This window comes from Balearica regulorum, chromosome W (genome assembly GCF_011004875.1).
Source record: "Balearica regulorum gibbericeps isolate bBalReg1 chromosome W, bBalReg1.pri, whole genome shotgun sequence".
Taxonomy (NCBI): domain Eukaryota; kingdom Metazoa; phylum Chordata; class Aves; order Gruiformes; family Gruidae; genus Balearica; species Balearica regulorum.
The window spans coordinates 9806722-9832704 of record NC_046219.1 but is presented as its reverse complement, the minus strand read 5'-3'; the positions used below and the strand labels follow the sequence as shown (position 1 = coordinate 9832704).

The 25983-nt window shown below is 39.3% G+C and overlaps 1 pseudogene; it reads right to left on the bottom strand.

Moving 5' to 3' along the window:
* Positions 1-239: 239 nt before the first annotated feature.
* LOC142599297 (synaptic vesicle glycoprotein 2C-like) overlaps positions 240-25983 on the bottom strand; it is a 55196-nt pseudogene continuing 29452 nt past the window's right edge.

The window sequence follows — 25983 nt, the reverse complement described above, 5'->3', positions numbered from 1 at the left end:
ACGCTGGACCTGTCCCGGAGCCATGCCGACACGCCGAACCCACCCCTGCCCGACTAGCCCCCTTTTATGGTGAGCATGACATCACATGGTATGGAATAGCCCCCGGCCAGCCTGGCTCACCTGTCCTGGCTCCTTGGGAAATTAACTCTATCCTAGCCAGAACCAGGACACATGTATCTAGAAGGAAACTTGGTTTCCCTCATCTGTTGCAGAAGTTGAAAGGTGCGCTGTGAATAAGGTTAGGGACTACAGGACAAGAAAACAGAGTCTCATGGTTAAGGTACTTGAGTGCTGTCAGGAGAATGGATACAATCCCTGCTCCTGCCACAGAATTCCAATAAGATGCTAGCAAGTCACTTAAAGCTAATTAAAGTCATTAAGTATGCATTTCACATTTTCTGTGTGCTCAGCTTAGCACCTTCAGGTTTGTGTTGCTGAAGCGCTGAGTGCTTATAGCTGCAGTGGAAGTTATACTTTCAGCCCATTCCCCCTTCTAAAATGCTCAGTGACTGTGATCATAGGTACCAAATGTGTCAAATTTGGCACCTAAAGTAATTTTTAAAAATATCTTTTTCCTCTGTGCCTCAATTTATACATCACCTTCTTTCAAAGTAGCATTCTGAAAATACAGAAAGTTTTAGAAATAGTAGGAAATCACTCTAGGAGCACTCAGAAATGTTTGCAAGACATTCAATAATTCTCCTTCAGAGCAGAGCTTCCATGGCTATAGAATAGTTTGGTTTTGCTTTCAAGAGGGTCATGACTGACCAAAGACTTTTCAGAACCAGCTGACTGCTGAGCAATCCAGGATAGCACAGGCCATTAAGATAAGACAAAAGACAAGAGAAAAGATGAGACAAAAGATGAGATAATTCAAGTTCTTTACATTGTGGAGCTGGATTAATTTACTTGCTTATTGGAAATTAGCTAGTTTATAGCTAGTCATCATGGGTGTCCTTTAAAATTTGTGTATTGAAAAGTAAAAAAAAAAAAAAAAATTATTATATGATTATTCGTTACCACCGTGCGTATCATCTAGAAGACAGAAACCTACCTATGACTAGCATTGGTAACATATCATCACCTTTTAAGATAACTTCTTCATCTACCTGAGAACCATTTGAAATCTATAGTGTCTAACATCTCTTATTTTAGCAGTTGTGCAAATCAACTGAGGTTTTATAAAGAATATGCAGACAAAAGCTATGCTACAATAGCATAAAGTTTGAAAGTACTTATCAAGAATTTAGGATAAACTACTTAGTTACCTCAAATTCAGGCATAAGTAAATGAAAATGTAAATACGCAGGTGAGTTTGAATGCATATAGAATCCAAATCTGTTAAGATTTTGAAGCAATCTTAACTCCACCCTGCGGGCAGCTGATGAAGAGGAAACAAATATGTCCCATGTATCATATACACTGCACATTTCCAAATTGCTCACCACACCCCTACCTGGCAAAAAAGCCAGTATGATCCATAAATAACCTGCAGCACGATATATGAAACACCTTTTGTACTACCCTGCACGACACTGGCAAAGCCCCAGTGGTTTGGCAATTGGCTAGTTTCCATGAGGAGTTGTGCAGGATGAAAAGGAGGGGCTGGCCAGGCTGGTCTCTTGTCTGTGGTAGTGTGAACTGGCCTCCTTCCACACACATTTTTTCCAGCCCAACCTCCAGCTGCACTTTGCTGCTGGTTTGTGGTTATTTCACTGGTTGGGAATAAGGAAAAAGTACGTATTGGAATAGTAAAATGGTGATGCAGTGAGCAAAATTGTTGTGCCTAGATCACATTTGGAGGGAAAACTGGAAGCTAGTTTCAAGACCAGGACCATTAATTCTGGATGCAGCTTTAAAGTGAAGCACATCATCTTAAGTATGAAGGACCCCATATGCAAAATCAGATCAGGTAGCTTTGTGTACTGTATGTACCTGGAAAAGCTGTTCAGCCCTACAGCTACTTGCAGAACCTGGAAATTCCTGGCAAACTGTGGCAAGTCATGCCAGGCTATGGAGATCAGAGGAATCTTAGAAGCAAAGACAGGACCATCAGAGATGAGTAATGGCAGCTGTTAAACTGCAGCTGGTCTGGACAAAAAATATATCAGAGAAAAAAAACCTGTGGGAAGCAGCCTATTTGAGTCCCTGAAGGTATTAATTTTCAAATAGTTCTATGAAACATGAAGAAGCTTTGCACTAATCTCAGAAAATATGTATAGGAAGAGCTGCCGCCTTGTTTGCTTGTTTCCTTGTAACCAAACTGGCAAAAACTGGCAGTGATGGAACCAGAACTTTTTTGGGGAAAAAAAATAAATCTAATCTTCAGTATATGTCAGCAATGTCTTTCCTGAAAAATGTAGATTTGGGTTATCAGCCTTTTTATATTGATGATATAAAATGACAAGTTTTCTATCCAAGCTGTTGCAAAAAAACCCCAACAACTCAGCTGCAAGTAAGTTTTTGAGATGAAATTCAATACAGCTATTATTGCACACAAGCTTTTTAAAAAAGGAAAATGGGGACTGTAGCAATTTTTTCTCAAAGCTAGCAGAAACTTCAAAACAACCGTTATCTACAAAATTCAGATTCCCTAGAATAGATATCAGTTACATTCTTTTTATCATTTCTAGTAATGATTATAATTTTTTCTTCCATCATGGCTTTTTCAATTATTTTTCTTTACTTCATTTTAAGAAAATATTTGTGCCTACTACATTCAGGAATGTCAAGATGATAGCTATTTCTACAGGACATTTATTAGAATTATATCATAGATTTTGGCTGATGGAATAATTCTTGCCAGAAGAGCAATTTCCTGAGGTGCAATGAAAACAAGTAGTGCTTAATATTAAAGCTTAATGCTTTGGATTCATAAGTAGCCTAGTATGGTTATTTGATACAACCACAACAATGGAGATGTATTTCTTGTGTGAAGAAGTTTGTTGGTTTTTTTCCAATGCCAATGAAATATACCCAAAGAAGCCAGTCTACAATCTTCCTCTCTTAATGGACAATACCACAGCCAGTTGCACCTGTGTCCAAAAAACTTAGACTTGCCAGCATGGCATCACATATTAATAAACTAGAAATTTTTTTCACCATATTTGAAACTTCTAGTGAATGCCATAATGAATAGCAAAGTGATAAGAGAAAGGACATGCCATCCCTTGGCAGGCATCTAGGCAATTTTACACAGAATTTTTTTTTAAGGAGGGGGGGGTTCATAGGTCTATTCAGGAAAATGTGGCTTTTACATTTTTACACTTGACATACAGTGGCATATGACTTAACTGTTCTTCCTTCAGTCCATTCAGTGACTTAAGATCAGGGTTAAAGAGTACCCTGTACTTCAAAAAAACCCAACCAGCCCATGCTGTCTAGCAGCAATGCTTGCAGGACATGAAAACTGTCCTGAGCTTTTCTGCAAGAGCCTTGAAGGGTCAGGAGCAGTGCCCAAGACAGTTTTGTATCTGCTTAATGATGAGTACATACAGACTCCTAGTGACCCTGCATACAAATTCATAGCAGGCTGATTAACAGCTCAGTATGGTTCAAGCCAACAATCTCTTCCAGAAGATGCTGTTCATCTCCAGAGAGGGATTTTTTTTATTATCACCCCCACCATTTCACAGCCAACAGACAAATGCAGCTATATTGCTATTTTGGACCAACTATTGTCATCATAGCTAGTTGCACTAGGGGAAACTCAGAAATATTCCATTACTCTTTTCAGAAATACTACTCATTAGCTGTGTTTTAATTGAGAGTAGCAGGGTTTTATTCATATGAAGCTACATTTGTGGTATTTTCCTGATTAGGCAATATTTGATATTAAATACATCCCAAATAACTCAAAAAATAATATTTTGATTATTTCCCCCCCCTTGTTATTCATAAGACAAACTATTCATTCAGCCCACTCAAAACATCACTACCACTGTAAAGCTCATACTTAACCATTTCTGCTGGTAGATAGAGTCAACAGCATTAATGGAGATGTATCTGCACATACCTTCTGTCTGTAGGATACAGCTCCACAGTAAGGACATCAAGAGAGTTCCATGCTGAGATGGTGAGACCATTGTAGAGGCACAGCATACCTATTATCATGGATTCACTGGTCCCAAACCACAGGAAAAAACAGCTTGTGCCAGAAAGAACCATAGAACCCCCTAGGTACAAGACAGATGAAATGAACACTAAATGGAGCTGTATTTAAAGGATTATCTTTGTTGCGTCAAATGTTTCTATTCACACAATGTAGCTAAATAACTTACCCAATGTGTTGGCTTTGCATGGCAAGGTTTTGGTAGCCGGGGGGGGGGGGGGGGGCTACAGGGGTAGTCACCCTGTATAATTGAGTTAAAAAAATAGACATCCTCTGCTGGTAAGACCAGTCAGGCAGACAAACTTTATAAGGGGCTCAGGGAAAAAACCATAACTCCTCAAACATTAGTATATATAATAAAGTATTAAGCTCTCTGAGCTCCCAAAGCAACCTGCCTGGGAAAAACTACCCCTGTTCTGCTTCATTCATCATCTTCTGCAACTACATGAAACTCACTCATATGTTGCAGTAATAAAAACATTGAATAGGAATTGCATTTATATAGAGATGCTATGATTTAACCCATCAGACAGCTAAAACTACCACACAGCTGTTCACTCACTCCCCCGTTACAGTGGGGTGGGGGAGAGAATCAAAAAAGAAAGAAAAAAAAAGTAAACCTCATGGGTTGAGATAAAGACAGTTTAATAGAACAGAAAACAAAGATAATAATAATGATAAAATAATATACAAAACAAGTGATGAACAGTACAATTTCTCACCACCTGAAGCCAATGCTCAGCTAGTTCCCAAGCTGCCCCACCTCTCAGCCAACTTCCCAGTTATATATGGAGTATGATGTCATATGGTATGGAATATCCTTTTGGTTGGTTTGGGTCAGCTGTCCTGGCTGTGCCCCTCCCAGCTTCTTGGGTGCCCCCTGCCTTCTTGTTGGCAGGCCAGTATGAAAAGTTGAAAAGTCCTTGACTGCTTGGCAACAACTGCTCTAGGTGAACCTGCTTTAGCAGGGGGGTTGACTAGATGATCTCCAGAGGTCCCTTCCAACCCCTACCATTCTGTGAACTAAAACCATCAGTGTGTTATCAACATTATTCTCATCCTAAATCCAAAACACAGCACTACACCAGCTGCTAGGAAGAAAATTAACTCTATCCCTGCTGAAATCAGGACAAAAGATATTCTCCTGGAAAATGAATGTAATGAACTAAGACATAGTTATTTAAATAAAATGAAAACAGATTTGTGATTGCAGATAATCCACAGTAGACATCTTTCACCTGTGTTACTTTGCAAAGTAGATAACAGGCAACTTTCCCTAGGAGCTGCTTCATAAACTGAGGGTCATCTGTATACATCTTGCTTTCCTTTCAGCTAGAGCAAAGATAAGCCAATGGTCAGCACTCTCCAAAATCTCATCCCAATTGCCTAAATTGCAGTCTTGTAATATAAGTGTGGAAGAGCAATGACTGATAACACAACATAGCAGAACTGGTTACAGACTCCTTTGTTCCTAGAGTTTCTAAATTGGGGGCTTTTTAAAACTGCACTTAGAATACCATATAAAAAAAGTATCTGCAAAAGGAATTTTCTGCATCTCTCTGACCCAAATCCTTTAAAAAGAGAATATGTTACTTTACCAGGAGAGCTTTAGGTGTTGGTGGTGTTCTCTGTTTTAAAGTGAAGCCCCTACCTAGCATCATTAGCCGTCCAATTCTATCCATCAGGAGAGTGGACACAATATTCCCCAGTAACACTGCCAAAGTTCCCAGGAAATTAACAAAGTAGATCCAGTAGGCACTGTATTCATCATTGAAAGAAATCTGGCATCCTGTCCTGATGTGGAAAAATGTGCAGTTTATCAATTTGCTGTCAACAAATTTATATTGCTCGAGATCTGTGGAAAGAAGAAAAAGAAAGATTTCAGCTAATGGCCGACTCCATGTACAGTTTTTGATTAAAAACATTTTAAGTTTAGGCAACTTTAATGACAACTAGGAGCTTTCACTGCTTTGTAAAATGGGACTAGTTATTGCTGTTAATTTTGATACCTTTTTATCTTAATAGAAAAATATGCAAAGAGCAACTAAGGCCTGGAATTAGGCAAATTATATTAATGTATTTCAGCTCTGCTTGGACTATATTTGGTTAAGACCTCTCAGCACCAGCCGGTCTTATATAAAAAGCACTGGATATCTGCAATTTTCTATCACTTGGTCTTGCTCAGTATCAGATATATTCCCACACCAGATAGACTTTCAGATGAGACTGCTGATCGTGCCCAGTTTGGTTTGACTTCTTTTAAAGGGAAATGTTCCTATGAATTCAAATTAAACCCATTTTCATTTCTGAGCAGGCTGCTTTGTCTTCAGCTTGAACATGAATGAGTTACTACATGCAACAGTTTAGGCCATTCTTCTTCGAATACCATTTCAGAGATCTCTCCTTATACTTTTCTCTTTCTTTCTGTTCCTCCTGTCAGCCTTTTAACCCTGAATCAAGAATACTTTCTTTCCAGGCAAAGCAAGCTGGGCATTGTTTGTTCTGAAACATAACTCTATTGCTATTACGATTGCTGGAGTTACAGGAAAGTGGTAAGTGCCACATCTTTCCAAGCTTAGTTGGCCATATTCTATTTTCACTTATATTGTATTAAACTGAAAAAAATGAGTCCTCTATTTAAACATATGAAAATATGCATTCCTTTTTTTGGTAGAATACTTAGTAGACTGAGAATGATTATAGATAAGCTAGTTTGAGTCCTGAACTCAGATCCCCGTGCCACAGCAAGCACAATACAACAATGTATTTCACCAGTCCCATTTAGACCAAATAAAAATTCACCTAGTTAAAGCTATCAATAAAGCAGTAAACATATTTTCTCCTCTCCAGACTGAATCTCTTTAGAGAATATTAAAATCAAAGAGATGTTTATTATCCGAGTCAATATTAGGCCTGTGATATCTCTAATGGGGTGTGATCCTTTCTCTTTTCTGGTATTATATTACTGAGGCCTATTGCTTTTTATAGCTTTTTATTCCCTACAAGAAGGCTTCTTGTATGCCCTATTAGAAATACAGAAATTATAAACAGTCCAAAATAGTAAGATGACAACATGCAGCTAAACAATTGGTGTTCAGTTTTTTTTCTTGTAATACCTGTGTTGTAGAAGATAGTATTCACAAAAGTACAGTTCCTGAAGTATGTGTTCAGTGAAGTAATGTCTTCAAACACACAATTCTTAAAAAGGGAATCTTCAAAGGTTACTGATTTAAATTTCATCATAATAAACCTGTTCAATACAAATAATTTCTGTCAGTCTACCTTCATAGGTTAGAAAGAGCAACAGGTCAAGCTGATACAGCTACACAGGTCTAAAAAATCTCAACCCCAGAAACAGTGATTCCTTAAAAGCATTCTGGAAACATAATTAAAAATTAGATGATTTTAGAATATTATCATTCAGAAAAAGCATTAATAAGACAAATAGCTCCACATAGCTGCTGGCCATAACCAGTAATACAATTTCTTTGATAGTATTTCAGTTATTACTTACTCTTAATCATCAACAAAAAACAATGTCATGACATTCATGGAATAGCTTTGTAAAATCACTATTACTTGTAATTTGACATTACAGTTGGAAATTGGGAGCTCAGTCTCTAGTAACCCGGTCTCTTGGAACAAACAATCACCTGCTGGTACCAACAAACTCAAAAGAAAGAATTTTTGAAAGTACCTTTATTTCTCCAGATGAACACACTGTGCACAGTGTCAGATTCAAATCCAAACCACAGTGGTCCAAGTGTTTAAAAATGGTTTCACAAAATGGTTTAACACAAATACAACAATTACGTTGGCAGTATACAGCTAGGTATCTAACTGGAAGTGTGTGTTTGTTATTCCTGTCTGTGGATGCAATTGCCATAATTGTGTGCATAAAACATGCACAAACAAATTATCAGTAGCTTTTCTTATTTCTAAACATCCTTTTTCCTACTGACTCTCATTTAACTCCTAGGTCTTTGATCATGACTGTAAATGAAGTCATTCATAGAAAAAGTCAGGGACAAAATGTATTACTAGCAGTAACTTTGTACCTCAATGTTACTAGGCTAAAACAATGCTGTAAGCCTTTTCTAGTATACTCATATCAACTAACATTATGAAAACAACAAAAAAAAAAAAAGACAAATGTAGCAATATATCATTATTTTTGTGATGTCTTTTATTTCACATGAGGGTGTGGAAAAAGCTACAACTAAAAAAGGGCAGTTTTGCTGGCCGAATTCACCCAAAGTGGCAACACTTTGAAAAGCAGTACTTTAATAGTTATATGATGGTAAGAACTGTTGAAATGGTAAAGCCTTCTGAACACAGATCTGGCTCTAGTCTAATTAAACCTGGTGTGACTAGCTAAATATTTTTTCTTATAACAAGACTAATAGTAGGAATAGGAACACACAAAATATGCTACCTACAAAACAGTAGGAATTAAACTCAACAATAAAGTTGTTGGAATCACATCTTTATGAGAAAGGAGAGCAAAAGCTAACTGTGTTTATCACAGGAAAAGGCTTCTTAGCTAATGAATTCTCTTTGTGTATTGGTCAGAAAAATGGTGTTTTCAGCCCATTAGTTTTAGTTACTATATCATTTCTCATTTATGACAGACCAATTAAAATCAGGCTGGCATTCACTGTCAACTCATTATCATTTTTCATATAGCAATTTCTGGTTTAAAATGTAGCTTAATTCCAGAGGAGAACAAAGAGAATTTAGCAATTACATTAGTCAGTTGGAAAAGAAATGACAGACTATATGTCCTACAGTCTTCTGAAGCATTTTTTACCTTTGCACAGGAAATATTTTGTGACTATATTAAAACTGGTGTTGCAATGATTTGAATTCAAACCCAACAGAAATGTAATTAATTAAAAAGTATTGATGGGTCTTCTAGTTAAGAAAGAACATGAAGGAAACACTGAAATTAGAAGTGAGTGGAGCATTGAAACATTTGTGGAGGAAGAATATCAAAAGAGTTCATACTACTGTGGAAAATGTTTTGTGAATCTCAAATAACTGTCAGAGGCCTATTAAATTTGCACATTTGAAAGAGTAAATTAGTGTTTTAGAGGAGATTAGTGTTAGATTTAGTGTTTTACAAGAATTTTCAGTTTAAATTGATAAGATCTTGGTTGACAGAGTGCAAAATTACTAAAACTTAATGACAGTAAATGGTTCTTTGCTTTTAGAACAACATGTACCTCCTGGAAAGAAACAGAACTGGGAAGCTATGGCTAGCTTAAAAATGAGATAACTCTTCATTTTTGTCTGAAATGCATAGACTTTTAACTGCATCAAAACTCAAATTCTTGTAAAAAAAAAAAAAAAAAGCCCTGAATTACAAAAATCATTAATTTTATTCACTTAGATATACATTTTCCTATGGAAGTAATAATTAGCACCATAACATCCAGGAGACCATCCACATGGTTGTTCTGTATATTTCTTAAGAGAAACCAGATACCTAAACCAGCTGTGTTTAATTTCCCCCTAAGTTATCTAGTTATCTGTAAAGTCTAGATAGAGCCTTAATATGTACAGATTCAGTTAAAAAACACAAAAGGCATTGCCAACGTGTTGTTTCCCATTTTAGAGCTGTTGTGAGGCTCTGATAACAAGTGAATGTCGCAAACACCCGTCTTGACATGGACAGGGATGGGCTGATGATGACCAGGGAGTGTTGAACAAGAACGGAGCCTGCGGAGGCAGGATAACGTCTTTTGAGATCACTCCTCTATTCCTGAAACACGTAAACAATGACTATCTGTGCTCTGTGCACCATGTGCCTGTGACAGATCACCACTCGCTTGGTCAGCCCTGAAGTGGGGGGGGGGGGGCAGTGAGTCCCCTGGACCCCCACAACCCACCGACTCATTTCTAGAACATTTCTGAACATTCCTGAGCACATACTGCGCCTGCTCAGTGATGACAGACCCCCGCCTATGGGGCGGGCACATCGGGTTATAAAAAGGGAAAATATAAGTTTTTGGCGCGCACCCACCACCTGAAGACTACAACTACGAGCAGAGAACATCGCTGGATCCAAGGGTGGTGATATCTTTTCTCTCTCTCTCTCTCTTCTTTCTCTCTTTCACTATCACTCTCTTTGTAACCTAATTTTCGGCACATTAGGGTAATATTGTCACACATTTTGCTAAACGCTTACCTTTCATAGTTCTGCTAAATTTTGAGCATTGTTATGACCTTTGCCAAGCCTCTATCTTTTGTAGTTCCACTGAGTTTTAAGTAAATTTATGATTGGTTTGAACCTCTGAAGTAATTGTCGTTACTTCTGATTACCGTGCAGAGAATTAAAAAGTTAACCTCACCCTCACCCCCTGAGTGGGACGGGACAGCTGTTCATACTTTTTGTTGATTTACAGTAGTGTTTAGTTTTTATTTTTCTGTGATAAAATCCTATCCTCTCAATGCTCAATGTTTTCACAGAACCATCTTTCATTGATACAAGAAAAGAACCAGCAACAGAGATGAAAGTACATCCAGCCCCCTACAATATGCCTCATGTGTTGGGTCTGAAAACCTTTGAATGCCAGTGTGAAAGGAAGCATCATTAACTTAGGCTTTTTAGTGTGTTTTTTGGGAAGGCAAAGAAGATGGGTTTCATGGAGGATCCTCATACAGGAATGACCAGGCATGTACAGGTCCACTTCTCCCCATGCTCCAGAGCATGGTTCAAGATCAAGTCATAAGAAACCAAGAAGAGAAATAAATTCCCATTAAAAAGTAACAAAACCATCTATTATTAGTCTGCTGGTTTTGGCTGGGATAGAGTCAATTTTCTTCATAGTAGCTAGTCTGGGGCTGGTTTGGATTTGTGCTGAAAACTGTTGATAACACAGAGATGTTTTTGTTATTGCTGAGCAGTGCTTTACACAGAGTCAAGGTCTTTTCTGCTCCTCACACTGCCCCACCAGTGAGTAGGCTGGGGGTACACAAGAAATTGTGAGGGGACTGTATTGGGTCTGGCTGAGATGGAGTTAATTTTCCCCATAGCAGCCCTCATAGTGCTGTGCTGTGTACTGGTAGCTAGCAAGGTGTTAAAAACACACCACTGTTTTGGCTACTACTGAGCAGTGCTGGCACAGCATCAAGGCTGTCTCTCCTACATTCCTCCCTCACCAGTAGGCTGGGGGTGGGCAAGATCATGGGAGGGGACACAGCCAGGACAGTTGACCCAAACTGACCAAAGGGCTATTCCATACCAAATGACATCTGCTCAGCAAGAAAAGCTAAGGGGGGGGGGCACTAGTTATTATGACATTTGTCTTCTGGAGCAACTGCTACATGTACTGAAGACCTACTTCCCAGGAAGTGGCTGGATATCACCTGCTGATGGGAAGTAAAGAATAAATATTTTGTTTTCTTTGCTTCTGCACATGGCCTTTGTTTTTCCTTTATTAAACTGCCTTTATGTTGACCCACAAGGGTTTTTTTCCATGTTATTTTCTCCCCCCTCCCCCATCCTGCAGCGGAAGGGAGTGATAGAGCAGCTTGGTGGGCACCTGGCATCCAGCCAAGGTCAATCCACCACAGGGACATAGCCCAGACAGCTGATCCCAACTGACCAAAGGGATATTTCATAAAATATGATGTCATGCTCAGCAATAAAAAGCTAGGGGAAGAAGAAGGAAGGGGGGATGTTCAGAGTGATGGCATTTGTCTTCCCAAGTAACTGTTATGCATGATGGAGCCCTGCTTTCCTGGAGATGGCTGAACACCTGCCTGCCAATGAGAAGTAGTGAATGAATTCCTTGTTTTGCTTTGCATGCACGCGTGGCTTTTGCTTTACCTATTAAACTGTCTTTATCTCAACCCACAAGTTTTCTCACTTTCACTCTTCCAATTCTCTCCCCCATCCCATCATGGAGGAAGTGAGCGAGTAGCTGTGTGGTGCTTAGTTGCCTCTGGGGTTAAAACACAACAGTTAATGAAGAAAAAAATTAGATTATTAGGACTTGCTTTAAAACATGCATTTATTTATTCCAGCCAACTCAGGACATTAGGAAATCTCTAAACCTGTCATTGATGTATTCTCCATTGCTGTGAATCTGATTTTCCAGTGTGAAGTTGAAGACAAAATTTGAAACCTCCTCATTGCGGAAATATTTCACTCGGGACGCATACTCATCTGACTGCAGATGTTTAATGACATCAGGAAACCAGACAGATAAGCCATAGTAGCTGTGAAAAAACCAAAAAATGCTCAGTTGCCAATCATCTCACTGGTTTGTAAACCTGTGCAAGGTGAGGATGAGCAGCTCCCTTGGCCACTTACATGATGGAGCTGTTGTGCCCTGTATCATGATCTCCACATATCATTTCTAAAGAGCAAATTCAAAGTGGAATTAACTTCTGCATGAAACCAATGTGTCTGGGCCCTGAGAGCACTCGCAGCCCTGACATCCCTGCACACACCCCCAGGGCTCCCTCACCCTGCTCACAACCCAGACTCCCTGAGGCCATCATGCCCTGCCCCAGTGATGCCACAACAGAGCCGGTCTCCAGGTCCCCACAGCCCTGCCCTGTCCTGCCTGGCCATGGGCTGCACTGAACTGGACCTGTCCTCGGGCCCACATCCTGGCCTGGCCTCAGCCTGTTCCTGTCCCCAGGGAGGTGCCCAATGCCCGGGTGCCCCTGCCTGCCCTGCTCCTGGCTGGGACAGCGGAACAGGCCCCAGCTGCCAGGCCTTGCCCTGCCAGACACTGGGGAGCCCCTGCAGTGCCCAGACACAAAAAATGGAGTTTTCCACAGACTGCAGAGCATGAGAGGTACAAAGAAGAAATCTTTTCTAGAGTCTGCTTTAAACTTAAATTAGTTTTTAAAATACAAAAAAAAAAAAAAATCCACACAGCACAATTGCCTTTAGATATAAACAGGTGAACTACAGGAGCATGTGCCTGCAATGACAACAGTGGGCTTGGGAACAATGTGTGACAACACCCAGTACATCTTCTAAACCCTGTACGAATGAAGTCTGACCTCCCTGGTTAAAACACGTAAAACATGCAGATAGAGTACCAAGCTCACATCTTTAAAATGTTGAGGCAGGCACAGTTCCTCTGTGTTTGCTGATTGACTATATAAAAATATTGAAAGATGCTGACCAAAGAAGATGCCAGTTTTCTGAAGGAGATATTTTTGATGAGTCAGGTTTGCAACCAAGAATAGACTAACCGATAAATTAACGTTTTGTGGAAAGATACTGAATAAAACCTTTTCAAACAAAGAAGGTAATCATAGTGACAGAGATTTGCATGCACATGATTTTTCTGTTTGTCAAAGTCTATCAAAAATGGTTTAGGATCTCAACCACTCTTACCCAAAAGACAGGGTGAACCATACATCTGTAAGTTTGATTGTATTATTCTTCACTGGGTAGTTGAAGCATCTTAAAAGTCAGCCAAATCTGTAAATCATTAGGAAATAAATTTATTTTAAATCACATTTTGAATCATTTTGTTAAATGATAGAAGGTTTTGATTCTTATTTGCTTGCTTCTTCAGGACATCAGAGAGAGCAGATCAGCTATACTTCTGATACAAGTATGTTAATCTCCAGCTATAGCCAGGTTGTGCACGTTCTGTTTTTCACCTTCACACTAAATAATTTCTTCCTAATGTCCAATCTAAACCTACTCTCAGTTTAAAACTGTTGCCCCTTGTCCTGTCACTACATGCCTTTGTAAACAGTTCCTCTCCATCTTTCCTGTAGGCGCTCTTTGCGTACTGGAAGGTTGCAATAAGGTTTCCGCGGAGCCTTCTCTTCTCCAGGCTAAACAACTCCAACTCTCTTAGCCTTTCTTCATAGGAGAGGTGCTCCAGCCCTCTAAACATTTTTGTGGCCCTCCTCTGGACCTGCTCTGACAGGTCGATGTCTTTCTTGTACTGAGGACCCCAGAGCTGGACACAGCACTCCAGATAGGGTCTCATGAGAGCAGAGGGGGCAGAATCATCTCCCTCGACATGCTGGCCATGCTTCTTTTGATGCAGCCCAGGATACGGTTGGCTTTCTGGGCTGCAAGCAGACATTGCTGGCTCATGTCCAATTTTTCATCCATCAGTGTGGACTGTGTCATTAATTCACCTCTGCTCTGATCACCTCAAACTTTCCTAATCTCTAGGCAGCTTCATTTCACTATCATCTCAAATAAATCAGAGATCATCAGAAATGTTTCCTCCTCATTTCCCAGCATTACACTGCTTTAAGTTTTGACAAACTATATTCCATAATTCAACAGGGACACACTCAGAGTCTGATCTGTCATAAGTTATCAATCACAGCTAGAAATCAATACTTTAACTATATGAGGAAAAGCTGGGACTACCCCAAGGTTGGAGATGCTACAGCAGAGCTGGCTGAGAATGGTGTTTCTCTCCCCCCCCAATATCTCAAGATGATCTCCTCCTTTTGAAGAGAAGAGGCAGTCTGTCCTAGGAGATTTTAGCACACATCATACAACAGGGAAGACACTCTCACCCAGAGGCTAGTCCAGTGAGATAACAAGGATGTTCAACAAGGCCAAGTGCAAGGTCCCGCACATGGGTCAGTGCGATCCCAAGCACAACTATAGGCTGGGCGAGGAATGGATTGAGAGCAGCCCTGAGGAGAAGGACTTGGGGGTGTTGATTGATGAGAAGCTCAACATGAGCCGGCAGTGTGCACTTCCAGCCCAGAAAGCCAACCGTGTCCTGGGCTGCATCAAAAGAGGTGTGACCAGCAGGTCGAGGGAGGTGATCCTGCCCCTCTACTCCGCTCTGGTGAGACCCCACCTGGAGTACTGCATCCAGCTCTGGGGGCCCCAGTACAGGAGAGACATGGAGCTGTTGGAGGGAGTCCAGAGGAGGGCCACGAAGCTGATCAGAGGGCTGGAGCACCTCTCCTATGAGGACAGGCTGAGAGAGTTGGGGTTGTTCAGCCTGGAGAAGAGAAGGCTCCGGGGAGATCTAATTGCAGCCTTCCAGTACCTGAAGGGGGCCTACAGGAAAGATGGTGAGGGACTGTTTATCAGGGAATGTAGTGACAGGACGAGGAGTAATGGGTTTAAGCTGAAGGAGGGTTGATTTAGATGATTAGATATTAGGAAGAAATTCTTCACTGTGAGGGTGGTGAGGCACTGGAACAGGTTGCCCAGAGATGTTGTGGAGGCCCCCTCCCTGGAAGTGTTTAAGGCCAGGTTGGATGAGGCTTTGGGCAACGTGGTCTAGTGGAGAGTGTCCCTGCCCATGTCAGGGGGGGTTGGAACTAGATGATCTTTGAGGTCCCTTCCAACCCAAACCATTCTATGATTCTATGATTCTATGATTCTATTTTTTTTCATAGGGAAAATACTATTTTTCCAATCAAAGCAATTTTGATTGGAAATATGTGACAAACCGTTTTTTACAACACTTCATCATAGCTCTGGAGAACTTTAAGATGCCAGATTTTTAACAGCTGGGAAAGCTATTTTTGACATTTTTAGTGTTTTTTAAATTAATGGGACTTTTCTCAATTTTCATTACAAGGTTCATAGATACTGCATAATTTTGGTTTTGTAAAAAAGGATATGGAGCACATTCCCAGTGAGTTTGTATTAAACTCTCTGAAATAGTCCTAAAGTAGTTTTCTGGTAAAACGTTTGACATGACTAAAAATACATGCAGATTTAATGCTTTATAAAAGGTTTTATTGACATTCATTTACACAGTTTATTCATGACTTTACCATTTCTAAGTAATGTGGCTGCCTCAAGTTCCCGCTGATAATTTTTCATCTGGTCATGTGTCACCTCTTTCCATAAGTATATGTTAATATGCATTCCCACTACGTGTTATATTGTGGTGCTTGGGCATATGGCTGTGTAACTATTAGCCATCAGTTGTGTAAAGGCCAATGTAGCATTTTCATCCTCAGAAGTTGGAACCAACCTCTGTGATTCATCTGTTGCTCTTCTGGGTTGGGAAACCAGAATCTTACACTGATTCCTGAATCTCCCAGTTGCATGGAAAATGTAGCATTGCAGCTATCACCAGCATGAGTTCAATCAATGCATCCCATTTCTGAATGCTAATTAAAAAAGAGAAATGTAATTACAGAATGAACAGAGATGTTGCTACTTACACCATATAGCTCTGTGCGAATTCTAACAAAACACCTCCTGTACCAAGTTCCTGTATCACTCTCTATTTCTATGAGCTCATCTATCTGCTTCGGAGTTTTGATTCTGTTAACCTAGAAATAAAAACAGAACAGCAAATATTTGTACACATACATCTGTATTTCTTGAATCATTAACTGCCTATCAAGGAGTAATAGAAGGTTTTAATAAAACCCATAAACTAAAAATGAGCAGATATTAAACCTGTGTCTATACTAGTGTTTTGCGTTTGCATGGCAAGGTTTTGGTAGTGGGGGGGGCTATAGAGGTGGTTTTGGTCAGAAGTTGCTAGAAGCTTCCTATATGTCCAACAGAGCCAATGCCAACTGGCTCCAAGATGGACCCGCTGCTGGCCAAGGCCGAGCCAATCAGTGACAGTGGTAGTGCCTCTGGGATAACATATTTAAGAAGGAAAAAAACCAAACTAGCGGCAGCTTTTGCAGCCAGAGAGAGGAGTGAGAAGATGTGACAAACAACTCTGCAGACACCAAGGTCAGTGAAGAAGGAGGGGGAGGAGGTGCTCCAGGCGCCAGAGCAGAGATCCCCCTGCAGCCCATGGTGAAGACCATGGTGAAGCAGGCTGTCTCCCTGCAGCCCATGGAGGAAGGATGAGGGGGTGTAGAGATTCCACCTGTAGCCCATGGAGGACCCAATGCTGGAACAGGTGGAGACACTTGAAGGAGGCTGTGACCCTGTGGGAAGCCCATGCTGGAGCAAGCTCCTGGCAGGACCTGTGGAGAGAGGAACCCATGTTGGAGCAGGTTTGTTGGCAGGACTTGTGACCCCATGGGGGACTCACACTGGAGCAGTTCGTGAAGGACTGTCTCCTGTGAGAGGGATCCCACACTGGAGCAGGGGAAGAGTGTGAAGAATCCTTCCTCTGAGGAGGAAGGAGCGGCAGAGACGACATGTAATGAACTGACCACAACCTCCATTCCCCATCCCTCTGTGCTGCTGCGGTAGAGTAGGTAGAAATCAGGAGTAAAGGTAAACCCGTGAAGAAGGGAGTGGTGGGGGGAAGGTGTTTTAATATTTGGTTTTATTTGTCATTACTCTACTCTGTTTTCTTGGTAATAAATTAGATTAATTTTTCTCTAAGTTGAGTCTATTTTGCCCGTGACGATAATTGGTGAAGGATCTCTTCCTGTCCTTATCTCAACCCATGAGCCTTTTGTTATACTTTTTCTCCCCTGTCTAGTGAACGAGGGGGAGTGATAGAGCAGCTTTGGTGGGCACCTGGCCTCCAGCCAGGGTCAACCCACCACAACAAGGAATGCTTTAGGAATATAAAAGATTAGTAGCACATTATAATCCCAAAGTTCATTATGGATAGAACTGCATTCAAAACCTCTACTTTCAAACCATGCAGGAAATCCATTTCCTCTGAATAAAAAAAGCTGTTACTGTCAGGTTTTGCTAGAGTGTTGCTGTACACCTCTCTAATGCCACAAAGGATAAAACATTGTTTAAACCCTCAGTTAAGCATGTCCAGAGTTTTCTATCAAGTTGTTTCCGACTTGCGATCACAAAATTGTTGAAACTCTATTGATTAAAAATAGAATATGAAAATAGAAGTATTTGAAATGTCAAGAATTAATAGCTGAATAACATTTTTCTTTTGTTCTTATTTCCTGTAGTGGTAGACAGAGAACTCTCCCTGACTTTTGGATATCAACTTTAACTATTCTTTTTAATGAAGAGAGAAAAAATTATGAGAAATTATCTGGAACCATGCATGTTATTGCTGTTATGAGCAATCATCTACTTAATCTAAAGTGAAATGAGATAAACAAACATCAGGGAAAAAAACAGAAATACAAGTGACAGAGAATGCAATGTTGTCTACAATGCTAATTTTCACCTGCACTCTCCTGTGTAGCAGAACAAGAATATGTTATATGGTCTTCTCAGCCAATTCAGGAACTGGCAAACTTAGACCTTTGTATGGTTTTGGTTTTGGCTTCCACTCTGGTCCCAGGATCATAGCAATATCACAAAAAGGAGTGTATTCATACACATTTTATTTAAAAAGACAGCAAATAGAAAGACAATGGAAAGAAAATAAATAAAATGGGGAAAGGGACTGACATATAAGGAGGGAGAGAGAAACAGACTGAGTGTTCAGTGTTTGGCTGTGTGCTGGTTTTGGCTGGGATAGAGTTAATCTTCTTCATAGTAGCTAGTATGGGGATATGTTTTGGGTTTGTGCTGGAAACAGTGTTGATAATATAGAGATGTTTTTGTTATTGCTGAGCAGTGCTTACACAGAGTCAAGGCCTTTTCTGCTTCTCACCCCACCCCACCAGTGAGCAGGCTGGGGGGGTGCACAAGAAGTTGGGAGGGGACACAAACAGGACAGCTGACCCCAACTGACCAAAGCGATATTCCATACCATATGACATCATGCTCAGCATATAAAAAGCTGGGGAGAGAAGAAGGAAGGGGGAGATGTTCGGAGTGATGGCGTTTGTCTTGCCAAGTAACTGTTATGTGTGATGGAGCTCTGCTTTCCTGGAGATGGCTGAACACCTGCCTGCCCATGGGAAGTGGTGAATGAATTCCTTGTCTTGCTTTGCTTGTGCACGTGGCTTTTGCTTTACCTATTAAACTGTCTTTATCTCAGCCCATGAGTTTTCTCTCTTTCACTCTTCTGATTCTCTCCCACATCCTGTCATGGGGGAGTGAGCGAGCGGCTGTGTGGTACTTAGCTGCCTGCTGAGGTTAAACCACGACATACTGCAATTTCCAAAGGTAGCAATAGCTCATGTTTCTTCTTAACAGAATGAGGACACCCCCCACAGAGATGTATCATAGTGGATTAGAGGACATCAACGAATAGCAGTATTGATGGTAAAGCTCTTGTTTTCAGCCCACTGCTTTTACAGATGTACATTGTTTAAGATGCACAAGCAGCCTCATCCCATGAACAAAACCAAACAAAAGCCCACTAAGCAGTTTTAGCTGTAATCACCTTCATTTCTGAAACACTGAAGCTCACTGTCTTGCCAAACCACGACTATATCAAAAGCCTGTACCCTTCTCGTCATGCCTCTTCCAATAGCAATAATCCTGTCTGCATCATTTAGTTGATTTTAAGCTTTTCTTAAACTGCTTTTCTTAAACATTTTATACAAAAGACTGAGTTGAGTCCTCCAAGATTATTTAAGACCTTGTACATACAGACATCCTCATGTGCTCTCATGCCACACCTCTGGGCAGAAAGGGCATGCCTTTTGAATCACACTGTATAAGAAAGAACAACACTTGTAGGCTGAGAGGCAGCCTTTTCACTGTCCTGGCCACCTGACTTGTTTGGAGCTGTGAAGGTTAGAGGAATCATATATATTCTAGGACCATGGTATTTGACTGGGGACAAATAGCCCATGGCCTTGAAGGTCCTTTAACATAAGAAAAGTCCTATTCAATCAGGACAATGGTCCATCTGGAGCATGCAAATTCAGCTGTCAGTATATGAAGAATAAAAGAAAAAACAATAAAGAATACCTATTTAAATGAAAATGGAACTTCTGTTTAAAAGCAATGGCTAGAAATATGCAATGTTTTAAATTTCACAAAATCAAGACATGCTGCAAAGGAGAATGTTTGTAAAAAAAATGATTAATTAATACATGGCAATGAAAGAGCAGAGAGAATTTTGGTTTTAGGGATACAAAGATTTTTTTTTTACTTAAACATTTAAACCAACTGATCTAACGAATGTATATTTTAAGGACCCAGGAAGGTAATTAAGCATGTACATAAATGTTTAACATGGGTAGCCCCATAATGGAAGATACTGTCAACTTACTACTGGCTTTATTAGTGTCACTGCTCTCAGGGGAGATTTTCAAAAGTGTTAAGAGCCACCACCTCCACAAATTTCACAGTCACTAGAATACATCCATTTTGGAGTTTCTAACTCTAAAACCAACTGTTCATCAGGTGATGCTTTTTCTGTTTGAAGATAAAATCCTCAATAATATGAGCAACAAGAATAAACATGACTTGTGAAAGAAGCTTCCAGGAAAAGATGACATCAATATTATTAGGAAAATATATTAAGGGAAAGCACACTAAAACTATAGCAGTAATGGATTAAAAATTACATCAGCTGTAGGATTAGAAAACATACTATCAAAGTGTATGTTTGATGAAACTAGTCACCCGAAGTGGAGGAAAATATTAACACATTAGTCATAGAATGATACTGGATGAAGCAATGGGGCTTAGGAGAGCTATGTGAATAAATTACTGAGACAAAATGCCACAATATCCAGGACTAATTTAAATTTTTAGAGACTAAAAGGATGTCCCAAACAGATTATGCAGACTTTCTTTGCATTCTGGGGTTTATAAGATAAAGTGCTAATAGTGTCCAAAGAGAAGACAATGATGTATTTTCTAATCATATTAATGCAAGCTAAAATTAGGGACTTCTATCAGTGTGTAACCTTGACATACAGTACAGTACTTCTAATCCTGCAACTCTTCAGCATCAAGAGTTGAGTCTTCCCAATGCTCATGGCAGAAACTGGCAAAAAAATCCCAAGAGAAAGGTATTTTTTTCTTTATTCATGGCTGGCCAATTAATGAAAATAGCTATAAATAAACTGCTGAGTTTAACATGGTTCAGTGTTACATTTCAACAACCTTAGAGAGAAAGACTTGTTAGATCACAAGAACTGGAAACAACAAGCACATGCTTTGTTTTCTTCTCCATGGCTGCTTTATGAAATGATTACAATTATGTTGAACTGCTGTGAGACTGTATCTGATCCTTCCTTTTACTTCTTGTCCCAGAATATTTCTGTCTTCTTCCTCATGCCTAAACTAACACCATAGGGGAATAGAGTCTATGCTATTGCTGACTGTGCAATCAATCAATATCAATGCTGGAAGAAGAAAAACAAAGTGACTGGGGGCAGGAATACTCTGTCTGAAAGCAGCTCAGATCAGCATGAGCCAAGTGTGAAATTAGACCCTAGCTGTATGGTGTTAGGCAAATCCCTTTACTTGTAAATTAAATAAAACCCCAAAATTTTAGATTAGACAAGATATGGGATAGGTCACCAGTGTATCAATAAATGTAGATTTAACATGATAGATATGCTAACCAGCCTTCTTTCAGGCTAAATATAGGAGTTCTCAAGCTTCTTTGTGGAAAAAATTAAATGGAGACAACGGAAATGGCATCCAAGGCAATAAATTGCAAGTCTCAATGGAATAAAGTTATATGGTCAGATGGTCATTCCTTGAGACTTCCTGCAAACACAGAACCTTAAAGAGAATTTCTTAATTGAGTTATATGTGCATTAAAGCATGGAGAAAGCCTCTGGAAGAGGAAAAAAATGCCACACATGGCTCTGAGAGGGAGCAGAGTGTCAGCACTCCCATGGCACAGCACAGGCTGGAAAGGCAGACTGGATTTGAAAGCAAGAAAATGCCTTCTGCTGTTTGGTCCTACTGTATTCAGGAAGACAAAATTGCTGTGTATATTCTTTATAAATAAGGAAGATGCCATAAAAAAGCCCCACATCTGAACTGCCAATTTCTCCTCCAAATAGAAACAACACATCAATACTTTGAATATGGTGTTATCATTAGACTTGCAAGTCAACAAGATGCAGTTGAGCTTCCAAGATATTTTGAGAAAATTCAATGTCTGAAAAATTACTATTTCACAGAAATTAAAATGATTTTTTTAAAATTACTATTCTAGCTGATAAAAATGAAAAATAATTTCAAAAGCTTTAAAGACACAACAAACAACTAACTTGGACTTGTACTATGTGCTTGCTGTTATTATTAAGGATGAAGTAAACTTAAAAAACCACAGATGGAGTCTATTAAGTATCTCAGTACAACAGAGAAAGTGATCGTACCATGGGTTCATATGCTCAAGAATATCCTGGCCAAAGGCTGATATCTTAACATCTGCTGAATATATAATAATTTCAGTAGGAATTCAGTTCTTATATTTAGAGTGCAAATGATTGACTTTGTCATGCAGAGTATTAATATTGATTGCTTAAGCATTCCAGACCTTGCCAGTCAGCAAGCTGGCTGACATGCTAAGCGATTAGCTTAAAAAGCAATACTCACTGTGAAGACTTTTTCAGGCTGACTACGAGCTCACATGTTTGTGTCATGAATTTGTTTGAGTATCATCCAAGCTTCATCATGTTTTCCAACCTAAACATTTGATCAAAGCATTTAAATAAAACATATATTCAGATTAAGATATTCACTATAGTCACTGAACAATCTTAATGCCTGTTATACAGATCTTATGATGTAAACACAGAAATAATTTTGACTGGAATCTAAAAACCATTTTGAAAGTAATACCTCCAGCAAGAACCGTGGACTTTCTGGCATAAAGGTGAGAGCTACCACAGAAGAGATGCAGGGCAGTGCACAGAAGATCACAAACACTCGCCAGCTGTGAAACTGGTAGGCAGAGCCCATGCTGAAACTCCATCCTACGAAAGAAGAAATTCACAAAATGTAGAGAAATGAGTATTGTATGTGGGAGTCTGCAGCTTTTTGGAGATGCAAAATGATACCTGTATCTAAATGAAGCCTGATTGATCTCTTCTATTTCCAGAAATATCAATGATTTCACAAATAATCTTACACTATGAATTTCAACCTCTTGCATGTGACTCATCATGCTGGAAAATGGCCATATAATGCAGAATGGGAGACTTCCTTACACAGAGACGAAGAAGCCTCTTTCAAGATTTTTGGCAAAATCTGCATGAAGGTAGTTATGTGACCAAAACAGGGACACCATCATCATAAATAAGACTATATATACAAAGAAATAGTTTTGTATGAATATTGGAAGAGGGGAGAATAAAAAATCTGCACTCAGATGATATATTTTATGGAATTTTATGACTTTGGAAATGATGCATCTGTGTATCTATTAAAGAGTTTAAAAAAAAAAATCCATCAATCTATTAGCTTTCACCAACACTGACAAAATCAAAACCTAATTGGCTTCTTCAAGTCTTCCTCCTAGAAGCTATTTAAAGTAGTAATGAGTATTGAGTATTGAATTCTCATAGCAAATCATTAGCAATCAATAAGAAAGGAAGAAACAGTAAAAATATGAGAAAAGCATTCAAACAACAGTACAGTCAAGTCTACAGACTGGTAGAAATGGAAATGCTAAAATCAGATGTCCTGGTTTCAGCTGAGAGGATTGATTTTCTTCATAGTAGCTAGTGTGGGGATATGTTTTGGATTTGTGCTGGAGACAGCATTGATAATATAGAGATGTTTTTGTTCCATGGACTTATTGTTGAGCAGTGTTTACACAGGGCCAAGGCCTTTTCTGCTTCTTGCACTGCCCTGCCAGTGGGATGGCTGGGGGTGCACAAGAAGTTGGGAGGAGACACAGACAGGACAGGTTACCACAAATGACCAAAGGGATATTCCATACCATATGACGTCATACTCACCAATAAAAAGCTGGGGGAAGAAGAAGCAAGGGGGGATGTTCAGAGTGATGGCATTTGTCTTCCCAAGTAACCGTTACGCATGATGGAGCCCTGTTTTCCTGGAGATGGCTGAACACCTGCCTGCCCATGGGAAGTGGTGAATGAATTCCTTGCTTTGCTTTGCTTGTGCGCGCGGTTTTTGCTTTACCTATTAAACTGTCTTTATCTCAACTCACGAGTTTTCTCACTTTAACTTTTCCAATTCTCTTCCCCATCCCGATGAGGGGGGAGTGAGCGAGCGGCTGTGTGGTGCTCAGCTGCCAGCTGGGGTAAAACCATGACACCAGAATAAATTATTCAAAATCTCTGTGCTCTTGGACCTTCTTCAAATAAGCACGCATCTTGTAACTCAGCACTAAAGCACAGGGATATGGTTTACATCTGATCTAATTTTCTTTCCTTTTTTTTTTTTTTGGTTGAGATGTTTCTGAATTAGTGTTTCCCTTCCATTAGTAGTATGGATGGTTGAAGCCAATGGTTCCTTTAGGTATGGGTGATTAGTATTTTGGAATTTTGAGAGTAGTTTTTATTGTGATATTCACTGTGCTATTTTATAAAAATTAATGTTGCAGGAATAATAATTATCTATATATTTGATTACAAAATATGACAATTGGAGTTTTAAGGTTTGCAATTATGTCATTATTATTAATAAAGAGTTAATTTCAATACTCTTAATAACAGTCTCCTAATGTAATACAGTGTAACACATAAAGCATTTACAGTGCCCAACTTTGGTTTCCATCTTCTTCCAGAGCACTATACCACTCCTTCAATTCTGGTAAAAGCAGACTAACAGCTGACCCCTTGCCCCATAACTAGATGTACAGGAAAAAATATTCAGTATTTAAACTTATATCTGAAATGGACAATCTTAACACTGAAGTAGAGAGAAAATTATAATTATATAAAGAGGTTAAGAAAAAAGTACTACAGGAAAAAAACCTCTCTTCCTCCGAAAAATTGTTCTTGAGATATATCTGAGCGCTGACTAATAATATGCAGTAGAAGCCATTGTTAAAATATATTGAGAAGAATGTAAAAGGAAATACTGGAAAACCTGTATGTGAAACTGCAGGGGTGGTAGTTCAGCTTTTTAATAAAATATCTGATTTGGTGGTATATTATGACTGGACTCTTGAAATGCTAGAATTTTAAGAAATTTAAGAATTTATCCTAAGAAAGAGAAAAATATGATTTGAGTAACTACCTGACCTTTTAGTCTGGCTTCAATACAGCAGAATCTTTCAAGGAAAATTTTCAAGGAAAAATTATTAAAAGCAGAGTGGAAAATAAGAATAACGATAAATGACAGAAGTGGATACTGGAAGAAAATGGAATCCTGGCTAATGAAAGAGCTGATGTCAGATTCATCTGCTATATTTCTCTGCTAACTGATTTTTCTAGACAAAAGACATGGCAAATGTCTGGATGTCAGTAAACAACTGGTACAACATGGTACCAAAGGGCCTATTAAATAGTTCTTCAAAGGAGGTATTAATCTATTAAATGTATAGTGTATTTTGGAATTTAAAGATCTCATACTGTGGATCATAAATACATTCTTAGAAAAAAAATCCTTTTTCTTATTAAAGTACTTACATACTACAATATGAAAAATTTATTCATTTGCCCTTTATCAACAGCTCAGTGAAACGTTTTGATCTGCAGTCTTCAGAACCTGTTTTTTTCTGGTGTCCTACAAACTTTCTGTTTCTGAAATGATATCAGCTTGCTCTACAGCCTCATTTAGCCCTGCCATCTTTACCCCAGGAAGACAGAGGCAAAATCAGTGACAGTACTGGCAATGATCTTGGAATGCCATATTACTTTTTTTCATAAGTAAGGCTCCAGATAAACATACCTCCCTCCTCCAAAGTTCCCTCCACCAGAAGGCTGCTGTCCAAAGACGCTGTCTAAAATGTCATGTTAAATTTTATTCCAAAATAGAACTTGGAATGAAAATTTAAGATTAAAAAAAACAAACAGAAAAGGATGTAAAAGTGTATTAAAAATTTGCTTTTACTGACTTTTGGAAAATGTCAACTTTTAATCTTATGGAATTTCAAATCTTAAATAATATGGTCATACTTTTCATCTAAATTGGGAAGGGAAGGAAATAAAGAAGGAAAGGTTTGCAGTGAGTTAATGAGGCAATTAGAAATCATACCTATGTTTTGTCT